This window comes from Triturus cristatus, chromosome 9 (genome assembly GCF_964204655.1).
Source record: "Triturus cristatus chromosome 9, aTriCri1.1, whole genome shotgun sequence".
In the NCBI taxonomy this organism is placed as follows: Eukaryota; Metazoa; Chordata; class Amphibia; order Caudata; family Salamandridae; genus Triturus; species Triturus cristatus.
The window spans coordinates 898,512,330-898,525,190 of NC_140592.1; positions in this window are offsets into that span (position 1 = coordinate 898,512,330).

A 12,861-nucleotide genomic window follows, 5' to 3' on the forward strand; every position below is an offset into this window, starting at 1 on the left:
TTAGGTACCAAGGGCATAGGTACTTCACAGGCCTACCAGGGGCTGAAGCATGTATTATGCCACCCCTGGAAAGCAGACTAAATCTGACACCACAGGCCGGCTACTGCAGCCTGGGTGAGGTAGTGTTAGCACTCATCACTGAGGTATAGGTTCCTATATCTCACCATACACACACATATAAAACTATCAGTCACCCCTAAGGCAGGCCCTATCAATCCTGAGGGCAGGTTGCTTGGTTTACAATGTGAAGGGGTGCCTCTGCCTGAGCAGGGCCCCTCTGCAGCTGGCAGGGTCTATTCCCTGTGGCTGTTTGTGGATGCGTTTAAACCATATACTCTTAAGTGCATTATAACCTCCCAGGAAATCCTAACTTTGGAATGACTGCATCAAAAAATGTCGTGTTTGGTGTCAAACTACTTGGAATCATACCCCCACACCAGTAACTGGTGTGGGAGTATGATTCCACCCTTCTACAGAGGACGACATGTACCTACTGTGGTAACACGGTAGAAATCTGAAAGAGCCCTGGCATCACAAAATGGATGCCACCAGCACAGACACTGGGCTGCCCTCCTGCTGCTGAATGAAACTCACAGTGGAGGAGGCCCAACAATAGGCATCCTGTCACAGGGAGGTGTCACCACGTTCCAGACAGGATTTAGTGTATTGGGGCTGGGTGGGTGCACTCCTAGAGTGCTTTGAAGTCCTTCACTGGGGGAGCAGCAGGCTCCTCTGTGCATATGCCAGGTCAAACCGGTTCAGGGGCTACCTGTCCCTGCTCTGGCGTGAAACTGGACAAAGGGAAGTGGGTGTAACCACCCCCTACCCTGACCCTCCCAGAGGAGTGGTCATAGAGCTAATCCCTCCCTGTCTTTTAGTATAAGATAGGGAACCCTTGCCATTGCAAGTTAGATATCCCTGGATGACGCTTTACAAGAAGAATCCTGGACCTTCGACATTCCACTACCTTTGGAAGACGGAATAATCTCCCTTGGAGTCAAGGAGTGACTCCCCTGCTTGGCAGGTACCAAAACTTGAATCAACGGTCAAAATCTTTCCTGCTCCCGCCGGAGTCCAAAGTCCCTGCAGCCCCAGAAGTGGATTTCCTGACTTCTCGATGGCCATTGTGAGTCTCCAGCAGAGCTGAGGCAAGTGGACCCCAGGAGTGACGAGGAACCTCAATACCTGGGTACCATGTACTATTGTCAAGTGCAACCCCTTCATGACGTTCTATGAACTTGTGCTTTAGAACATTTGTGGCCCAAGCCTCCAGCAGGTTGTGCACCAAAAATCAGTGGCCTACTCCGTCCTGAGTGACCGTGGGCTCCTGTGAAGCATTTCCTCATGAGGCGTCTTTGTGATCCCTTGCCCGTTGGCTTGTGGTTCCCCTGAAGACTTTCTTATCAAACCAAAGGGCTCCCCTAATTGCTCCAGGCTTTCCCTAACTTACCGTCACTGGGTGAGTCCCGCAGACCTTGCTGGTCTGCACCATTGACTAAATTCACTTTCCATGAGACTTGCTGTTGCCAAGGCTTGTTGGCTCCAATCAGGATGCCGACACCAAAGTCAGACGTTGTGGGACACTCCGAATCCAGCTGCTGGTCATCGTCGATCCCTCCTGGTCCTCGTGAGCAAAGAGTCAAAACACACTTGATCACCTGAAATCACCCGACATCCGTGGGCATCCATCTTCCTGGCCCCGGGTCACTGGCAAGTGACTGTGAACACTGTCCCTTCTGCTTTTAGGTCATCTTCATCCTGAATCCAACCTTGGATTCCACCGGACACTTCTTCAGTCTTCGCAAGCAGCAAATCTTCTTTGGCTTCCATAGAAAACAGCGACGCGACCCGACACCAAAAGACACCTATGCACCCAGCTTCCCTGGGTGAGGTAACTCGTGCACTCCGGTGCCCTAGTGTGTGTTGGCCCTCGAATTACTTACTTTGTAAGTGGCTTGCTTGTAGACTTCCTCGAAGTACCCTTAAACTTTAAAAATCCAACCACGACTTGCTCCATTAAAATCAATAGGGAACCCGCGGCTGTGTTCTCACACTGCACGCGCCTCCCGTGGGTCTGTTACTTACCTGCTTTTGCTGCATTAGTGAAGCCCCAGTGATTCTACAGGCCCTAGGCCTTGTCCCCTTGCAAGTCGACTTTCCTAAAGCTCTTTTTAGTATATGGTCTGGTACCCCCCTAGGGCCCCAGCCATATTTGTGCTTAACTTATTGAGAAACGTTGACATTTGAATGTGTTCCTGACTTCTAATCTCATAAAGAGATTAGTAGAGTGTGTCTAGAAATAAATGCAGATATATTTGATATATATACCTGTGTCGTGTCCTTTCATTTGGTAATTCAAGAGATTATAAGGTAAAACAAGCTGCTTTACATTCCTCTGAGACTTAGCCTGAAGGTTGCTCTACACAGCTATCACTAGGATAGGTTTCTTTAAAAGGTTGTCTTAAACCTATCTACCATAAGAGTCGAATTGGACTGGTGCAAGGTGGCCACTATAACTAGTGACCAGCATATGCCAGGCCAACTTCTCACAACAGCTTATTAAGGGTTATTTGAATTAAAGACCACACCACTGTCACAATCAATTTGTTAGCGTGTGTTCACACACCAAGGTGGAGAGAGGCGATTTTTTGCTTTTAGTGCTAACCTATTCCGAGGTATGTACTGGTTAATGAATGTTGGCTCATTATAATCTGAGCCAGGAGCAATTCTGACTTGCTGCCAATCAGAATAGTTCATATTGGAAGACTCTCCTGATTGGCAAAGCCTGTAGGAAGTACCCAACAGAGAAATCTTCAGAAAATGGGTAGGAATAAACTGTGTCGGCTACGTAAACCCAAACATATACATGTAATAATCATTAGCAAAGCCATTAATTCTCGCTGTATGTCTATGAAAATGCCTGCTAATAGTTGGGTGAATGTGTGTGTGTTGCCCCTACCTCTCCTTGAAGAAAAACCCCACAATGAAGCAATGTTTTGGGCTACAACAAGATTGGAGCTGGAAGGATGACCCTTCTGCTAAGGAAATTACATTTGCAGGGGTAAACTGTGCCTTCAGGAAAAGAGTTCTAAAAAAGAAGGCATACGATGAAGTTTGCATTGGAAGTGATTAACTTAAAAGTTATACACAGAAAAATATTGCTCAGTTGATGCTTTTATCAATGGCCTACACCTTTAGTTGCATCTTTAAGAAAGAGTATCTGTACATGTATTATCGTAGTGAACAAAACAAACAATAAATCCAATATGGTATTTTGAGATTAAAGTGAAATAAATCATTTTGCATTGGCGAATAGTGAGCAGCACTGTTCTTTTATGAAAGACTAAGGCATTCAAACATTAAGCAGTTGCTAAAGGAAACGCCATAAATAAGCAATTAAAACCTTGCTGCATCTTGAACGTAAATAGACCAAAGAATGCACACTGGATCTGATCACAAACTACAAATCATGTCGCCTCTGCAGTCTAACAAAAGCGCTATTTGATGTCTTGTCACCAAAAACAAATATCATGATATAAACATCCTCAAAATGCTGTGGTTTTAATGGAAAGCAGATCTAAGTAATGCCAAACCATAAATAATATGAACACCATTGGCTGAAGGTGGCTGACCCAAGCCCAGTGTCTCCATCTACAACCTCTTCTTGCACTTTATTAAAGAACTGATAACATATGGTCTTCAATACTGCAGAAGCTCTCTGTAGCCAGATAAAAAAAAAGCCACACTAACTACTGCCACTGATTGCACAGATTGAATGCTTCTTTTCCAGAAGGGCCAGCAACAAAAGAAAAAACAGGGCAAATACATTAATAAAAATAAGATATAAATACAAGCACCTCATATTGTGGCAGTGTTTGTATGCAATATTGATCTAGACCACTGCCCTTAGCAAAACCCGCACAGAGACATGCACTGATTGCAAAAGAGTGATACACTCTGAATAGCCGAAGGCATATAATGACTATATTGAAATTTCTGCTCTTTTTCATGTATGGAAGTATGAATATGGAGCAGACCACATTCCATCTACCAAATATCCAGAAGGGAACTTCATAAGTAAATACTACAAAATTGTGAAAAGTCACAAAGGCTCCCACCATTTGCTTCAATTTCAAACTGGAGGGTCCATGTCTACCCTGAAACCAAAGTGGATAAAAAAACTGAAAAAAATGAAATCAATGCCTAACAAGAAAAATGCATTACCAATGATGTCACGCTCAATTCGTCAGTCTCTGAATGACTGTCAATGCTGTGCCCATGTTGGGTAGTACCACTTACCAAAGCACAAGCCCTGACAATCAATAAAACCCAACCACTATGTGCACATTTCATACAACTAGAGCCTCAGAAACAGATAAGTGTTTGCCGTACTCCCGTCTTACCAACCTACCACCACAGCTGACTGAAACATATCAGGGTAAAGATTAGAGTACAGCAATTACACTATGAGGGCCTTTCCCATGACACAGGAAGCTTGGAATAGGTATAGGGACATATCTACTAAACGTGAGAGTAGCACGTGGACAAGACACAGCAGTACCCATAATGCCCACACTGTCACACATACCTGAAAGAAAATTCACAAGCCAGGTACATGGAACCCTTTCTTCGTAGTCCTGTAGGTGAACTGACTAGAACCCAGCTAACACATGCATCTTATGTATGTATTGGTATCTGTATATCATGAACCTAGCTGGGAAGCAACGAGTCACACTGCCTACACAACAACAGACCCAAATACCTCAACGAAAGAATCAACTTCCACATAAAGAGACCTCCGATCTTGTAACCTTGCACTGGCCAAAACCCCGAGCATCCACAGAGCCAGAGCAGGCGGAAGATCCTTTTCTCACATTGCAGCCAAGACCTGGAACGAGCTACCAGCAGACATCAGACGCGCCCCCTCCCTGAACACCTTCAGGAAGACCCTCAAGACCTGGCTCTTCGGCTAAACAGATCTGTGGACCCCACTCCCCCCCCCCCAGCGCCTTGAGACCCTCACAGGTGAGTAGTGCGCTTACAATTCCCTGATTGATTGATTGATTGACAGAACAGAGAGGCAAGTGACCAGGATATGAGTCAAAATTGTTTACAGGAGGCAAGAGCTGGATGGGTTCCTATCACATTGGTTGGAAGTGCTCTTTTAAGAGATGTGTTTTGAGCTATTTTTTTCAATTGCTGGAGGGTTGGAGCAGTTCTTAAATTAATGGGAATGCTGTTTAAAGGATCAGGTTTGCCTCTTACCTGCCGCCTTTTTGTATTTTTTCCCAAACTTGTAATGTCTTCGAGCTTGGAGCGGTGCAGCATTCCTGAGGTGGCTACTTTCTCAGCAGTTTTTTTCTGATGGCATAGCAGATGATGCAAACGATCTTGAAAATGTTGCGACCCTTTGGTGTTTCCTATGTATTGTTATAAAGTATTGAACTTCTTAAAGCCCTAGGGAGATGATCTACATCAGATAACATGTCTTTCAGGGGTACCATTGTTGTGCATCGAGTAGGCAATTCAGCAGGATGTTGCTTTCATCTAGATGGGAGAGGACCAATGCTTCAAGAGTAGTTCAAGGGTCTATTCCAGAAGTAGAGCTAATACCTTTCTGTTTCAGTTTTCTTGGAGATGTGCTCTTTGAAGGAGAGCTTTTAAATGTATATTTACTGTTAAGTGAGCGGTAAACAACTTTTGATTCTTGTTGGATAGCCAGCTTCATTGCATGGTTATTTGGTGCTTTTAACGAACAGGGACAATTCAGACCCTGTGGGTTGAATTTGAAGTAGGTGCTTCTGGTTTCTATTGAGGCAGTCTAGATTCATGGTCTGTGCTGAGTTCAAGAGATCATGAAGTGGAGTTATGGGTTGTCGGCAAATATGAGCCCCTAACACAGGCATCGCATTCTGTCAGTGCAATCGCTATATGCAACATACATCAGGAATACAGTCTGTACTTCAAGACCACAGGCAAGTTGAGAGTCTCTAAAAGGTAGATGAGTCATAAACCAAGCTCAAGAAAGCACATGCTACAATTATTTCCTATTCTCATAGCTGGCAGCTTCATGTAAATGTCAGGGATTTATACTTTGAAACCCAGTCATAGCGAGGTCATTCGGGCCGACTCGCAAGTACAACATTCGCGACCTCCCACCAGAAGTGAGAGATCTGCTTCTTTACGTCATTGAATGGATGTATCAGTTTATAAACTCATTCAATGTCTCTACCCTGCCATTTTGTTTGAGGAATAACAGGAGAAGAAGGAAACCCCTTGTTAAAAGAAACAATGGCTGCTGCTGTTAAAGGTAGGCTAGGAGATTATTTTCATTTCAAATGCCCATTTCTGCAACTAACATAGTGCACATACACCAAGGCCCTCTGAGGGTCAGAGGTAATATCTGTCCAGATGGGAAGTCTGTTGGGGAAAAGCAAATCAGAAGTGGTTATTGTTTCTGACTGACCAGATGTCACATCCAGTGTGTATGTGAACTGGGCTCTACTGAGACCTATCCTTGCACCCCTTCATTTTCTAGCATAGCAATCTTGTTTAATTCTAAAGCTGATCACTTTACTGTTGCTTTTTGCTGGTTATGTATGCCTTCGCTATATTTGTTTCTTTTTCTAGTGTACAGGAAATCGGAGTTCTACGTGTTTTCTTACTTTGTGTCTTGCTTTCATTTATGGATAAAGGGCTTATTTTGAGGTCAGAGTAGCAATGCCCATTGGGAGAGTGGCTTTCCTCTTTGCCTCAGACTGAATGGCCTGTCAGAGACATATGGCTGACAAATGGATGATTCAGCCACAGCAATACCATCTTTCAGCAGTACAGACCTGACGTGTTATTACTGCTGCTGCAGTCACATCAGCTTTTAAGTGGCACATGGAAGGCTAGTGACAGACATTTCCCAGCGTATGAGAGAAAAAGGCTTGATCTGTGACTACCATTGACCAAACCTTTCAGAGTCACAGACCTAGCTTTGGAATAACTGTTTTTCAACTTGAAAGATGACATGACATGGCACAAGCAGATAGGGTCCTACTAGTCTTTTAGTGGTGCAAGCTTGTCCAACCATCTCCAGGCCAGTCTCATTCCTAAGGCAATACAATGACCCCATCTCCATCCTTTTGGGTTATAGCCTGAATTGAATATAATATGTCCAGTGGAATGAAACATGGGACGATATGCATGTTACGGTCACACCCCACCCACTGCCGCTAAGTGAAAAATCACGGCCGAATATCAGTGTTGATTGGCACCTTTGCTGCACATGTGGAATTGATTTTGCATCCAGGTCTTTGAGAGAATAGGACTGGACACACAGTGACTGATTACGATGCACTGCATAAATAGTTAAATATGTTCAGTAGACACAAAAAATCTGGAGACAATGAGTGGTATGAGTTAGTACAAGAGGCAGTAAAAGGTTTTGGTTTAGGAGGGAAAAGTACTGCAGGCTGTAAGTGTGGAGAGAGGCAAAACCACTGCAGACAATAAGAGCAAGAAGCATTCTTCGGTCAGTGAAAGAGTAACACGGGGCAGACTGAGAGTTAGGGACAGGGAGTGCTTGTCCATTGTTCTGGTAAGGAGGGACATGTTCTGTGCAAACAATGAACCATTTTTAATAATTAATTATAAGTGAAAAGTATAATGGTAAAAGCTAAAAGGGGAGATGTTAATATAGATGTCTATGCATGATTAGATAGGATTGAACTTAGGTTGTTTTAGATATGAGTTCCGAATATCGATTCTGAAATATCTTGTTACCATAATATCATGATCAAAATATAACAATTAAAACATATCAAGGAAGCAAATATAATGGCAAGCCCTCAACTTTCATGGGAAGAGGCTTTAATAGTAACAATGACCACCTCCTCACCTCAGATAGTGACAGAGTTACAGTATACGACTTGCAAGCGAGTCCTGATCTGCATAGGTGTTCATAACCCAGTCTTTTTAAAAATAAAGCTTAATCCTCCAAAATTTCCTCACCCAGGGAAAATTGAGAACATCATCCTCTCAGGTATGAGCAGCACAAGAATAAAGCAGGTCCTGGCCCCATAAAACAACTATGAAAATACCCAGGAAGCACACATGCAAAGTTCTAATTGCATCAATCAACTTTTGACGGGGACTTAGGAGTGATAGTAGTCGGTAGCTTAATCAGAAGTGTCCAAGGCTCGGACCAATCTTATTAAAACACTACGGGGCATATTCTCAATGACATGTACAGTTATCTGTACTTTATCGCAGCCAAAGTCGCGATAAATTTATCGCCCCATTCACAAGCTGGTGCTAACAGCCCATATCACCAGTTTTCCTGCAACAGCATCCTCAAAAAACATCACCACAGATGACCCTGGCAACTTCCGCTAATGAGATGCAGAGTAGGCGTTCCTGAGCAAAAAGCCGCAACAACACCACACCTCAACATTCTCAATGACCAGCCTGATCAGCGATGAGATCCCAAAACATGCGATAAGGCGCATTAGCAGCAGGAAATTAACACCTTCTCTGACCTGGTGCAAAGTCGGACGACAACCGGCAACAGAAAAGGGAGCACAGACTACAGACACACTTGAAGTCCAACAGATGCCATGGAACCACTGATCATGCAGTGCGTAGCCCCAACAGGGACACAACACCCCCCGCCACCACTCCCAGGACCGCCACCCCCCGTATCTCCCCCGCTCCCCCACACCACCACAGAGGTAGCGCAGACCAAGACAGCGGACCTTCTGAAAACACAACAACCTCACAGACCCAACACCATAGGACAACCATCCTACGCATCCTGACCACCATTGCCCGCAGGCTGACGGTACCAACACAGCAGACAACCAACATTCCTCCACAGATAAAGCTGCTGGCTGTGCCGCACATGTTGGCCTCAGGAACCTTCCAACCAACAACCACCAGAGTCGGAGGAGTCTCACAGCCAACCCTATCAAAGTTCATCACAACTGTCATGGATGCCATCATCAGCTTGTTACCCCAGTACCTATACTCCCCCCATAATGCGCAGGAACAGCTGAAGACCAAGCAAGGCGCCTACGCCATAGCTGGCTTCCTGCATGTGTTTGTGGTGGCAATTGAATGCACACATGTCCTACTTGTGCCCCCTGGTGACACTGCACACAATTACCGCACCAGAACGCACACGCATTCCATCAATGTGCAGGCAACAGTTAACCACCGGGGACTCGCCACCAACGTCGTCAGCAACTAACCAGTCAGTGAGTATGATACCACTTCTACCGACAGTCCATCATCAACCAGCGCTACCAGGATGACACCCATGGAAATGTACTGCTTGTCGGAAAGTACCAAATGAACACACCTCAACTCCCCAACCATGCAACTCACAACACTGGGAAAGCACACGTTACAATCTCACATACAACATGCCCACCCACCAGACACAACAGCACAACTTACTTTGGCAACCTGGGCTAGCCATGTACATGAGCCTTCAACGGCATGGCACATCAGCCACACCATAGCAGATTGTGTAGAGAGGTGGGCACCAGGCATGTGCGAAGGAGGCAAGTGACCCATGAATGAGTATGTAACCAAATGCCAAGTTTGGCGGAGATGTGCTGGACAGACTGCAGTATGCAGACCACACCCATATCCATGTTGACATACACTGCTGGTGTATGGAGTGTATTGGATAGTGGACTCAACCATGTCACCCCAGCCAGTGGGGAAGATCGTTGAAATGTAGCCTGTTGTGTCCCCCCCTGTAATTGTGAGCAGAGTGGTTTGGCCCTGTGTATGCCAGGCCAGCATAGGGGTGTGAATAAAAAGCATATAGCCCTGGGCGTGGTTCTCTTTCAGAATGTTATTTCAAAAAGGAGGGAAAGATGGACAAATATTTAACCAGGTCCAGCATACAGGTCCATAAATAGAGCTCTAACAAAGAAGGTATGCAGTTCCTAATACAAAGGTTATGTTGATGTAGAGTAGACTCTAATAAATATTAGAGTGTAAAGGGGGAGAAGAAACTTCTCCTAGTTGGAATAAGACCCTCACACACCCAGCCAGCTAGGTGTCATGCTTCATCATCGGGTCTGCTCCTTATCGGGGCGGCGCTGCAATCCCCGATCGGCACCCAAGTAGGGGCCTTCCTGACGGAGATCTTTTTTCCAGAAGCCGATTGGTGAAGTGCAAGTGAGGGCCCTAAAATTGGTGTAGGTGATAGTGATGTGTGTGTAAAGAATCTAAAATAGGGGAGGTGGTCCACTCAGAAGTATTTTAATGAACGTGGCCCCCACCCTAATTAAAAATAATACGACAACCAACGCTATAACCAACTGCAAGGATGCTGGTTAATAGCGTCTGTCAGATGGTCGACATGTTTCTTGCCTTGTAGTCAAGTTAGACGGCAATTCATCAGGACCGGAATAACTACCTACACTTAAGTGGTGGTGGTCTGTGGTAAAGTATACTGTTGACCACCCTTACAGCACCCAAAGAAAGTGTGGTACCTGTAACTCAAAAAACATAACCTGCAAAAAAATGGATTGACAAATTCATCAATACAAATCAATAGATTATTCACTAGATATTGACAAGACATGCAACGTGAAATTGATACAAAGCTCATGCTCTTAGAGGCTCATAACATGCTTGATGACGTGTCTGTCATACAGTGAATTAAAACAACTAAAATCAATGCAGCTAGAGAAGCACACAAGGAATTTCACTCACCCATTAGGGTCAAGGCAGTGGTGTTTCAGATCCAGCTAGTGGAGACACTAAGTTGTAGTGTCCTAATAACAAGGGGAACGAGATAAAGAGAAAAATGATTGATACACAAGGACAGTGCGCAGAGTCCGGCGCCAAACGCCCGAGGTCACAAAAGAAACAGCAACCCACAGTGTCACACGGGACAACTGTAGACAGAACAAGGTTGTGCCACGTCTCCATTGTAGGGCACACAAAGTAAGGTAAGGAAATAATGATAATGGACACAAGCAGGCGTCTCGTGGTGCCTTAGCTGGCTGCAGTTCAGCCCACAGCCCCACGAGGTGAGGACAGGGTCGTAAACATAGCCCGCCATTGCCTCACACGAGAATACCAGGTCGCGTCTCCATCTCAGAGCAAAACGCATATTAGCGGTGCAGCCAACCTATCAATATGTGCAGAGACTCGCGTGGTTAACAGTACGACAATGTATTGGTTCTGGGCGATGTTACTGTCAACCATCGCAGAGTCGGTCCCATAAAGTGGTGCACCGATCCTAGACAAAGTGGTCCAAAGTGTGTGGGAGTGCACGGCACACATAAACACAGGAAGGAGAATGACAAAACTAAATCCATTACTCACGGTTTCCTAAAAACGGAGGTGGCGGTAGACCTACCCCACGTCGCTGGTCCGGGATTCACACGAGTGTGCTACAGGTGGGCGTGTGATATAGCGGAACAGGCGTGCAATGAAGGAAGGACTACCGGGTCATTCATTGGAAAAGGGACTACAGTGCCCTTTACGAGGATGCGCCATCTTGGAATGGGAAAAGCAATGTTGCCTTCGCAACCAAACGAGCCGAAGCCCCGGACTCGCCACACACTCCCAAGTATACAGCCAAGTTGCTCTAAAAAGGCTCGGGTAGGTGGGGGTTTTTTTGAAAGGAGGCGGATTAGAATGGAATAAGTAACCAAAGGCTCGTGATGCCTATGGTGTGCTGCTCGTAAGCACCTAATAGTGTATGGAAATACCGACACCGTGGAGTGACAAAACTATAAGCGACCCCTAGCAAGGTGTCAACAATTGTATTTACTCTTCTCTATGTTGTTATTGCGTAGGGAAGCATCGTAGAATAAAAATGTGCCATGGATCATATATGGAATAGAGCTGCAAACATAAAACAAAGACCATTCCCGGACAAGTGTCCCGATGGTCATAGCAAACACCTGTGATAATACATTGGTGTAATTCTTATGTACTGGAATTATCAGAGGGGGTTACTGGAGGAGCGAGTTGGACCAGGTAGTAGACTTCAGAACCCATTGTACATTATTTGTCAGTCAAAGGGGGGTGAATTCAGAACAAGAGACCTATTCATAATGTTACCTCAACAAGAGTGTTTTAGGTCAGAAGGCTCCACGGTATATTCTCATTTAACCCAGTTTTATCAGTGGCCAATCTTAGAACCCATCGTTGTTCAATGCGGAATAAAGCATGTTTAGTTATTCCGGGATGGGTTTCTAATACACCCCATTCAAAAGACTCTGGTGAATGTTGTGTGTCTTTGAAATGTGTGGTCATCTTGGTGTTGTTCTTCATGCATCTGAAATTGCTTCTATGCTCCATTATGCGAGTTTTCACCTGTCTCGTGGTCATGCCAATGTAGAGTAATTCGCATTTGCATCGCAGTAAGTAGATGCAGTTGGAGGAATTACAGTTGGTATGTGCATTTAAGGTCCATGTGACCCCATTAGGAAAATCCAATTTTTTTGTCACTTTCGTAAGGTGGCAGACAGAGCACGAACCGCAAGGATAGTGGCCTGTAACCGGGGGAAGACCCCATAAGGTACTTTGGCGAATGGTAGCTGGTTTTCTCGGCCTAGTGTGGATGAGGATATCTTTGATGTTATTTGTGCGTTTAAAGGCAAAACGAGGGGTAGGTAAATCAAGTGTGCCTATGTTCAAGATGTTCCAATGTTTGCGAATAATTTTTCTTATTCGATGTGAATCAGGGGTAAATGTAGTGACACAGGTCATTGCTGGGTCGGGTACTTTGACCCTGTCTTCCAGCAAGTTGTCACGGTTGTTAAATAAAGCTCTTTTACGAGCAGTGTCAATGATCTTTTTGGGATATTCACGCTTTAGGAGATCTTGTTTTAGTGTGTG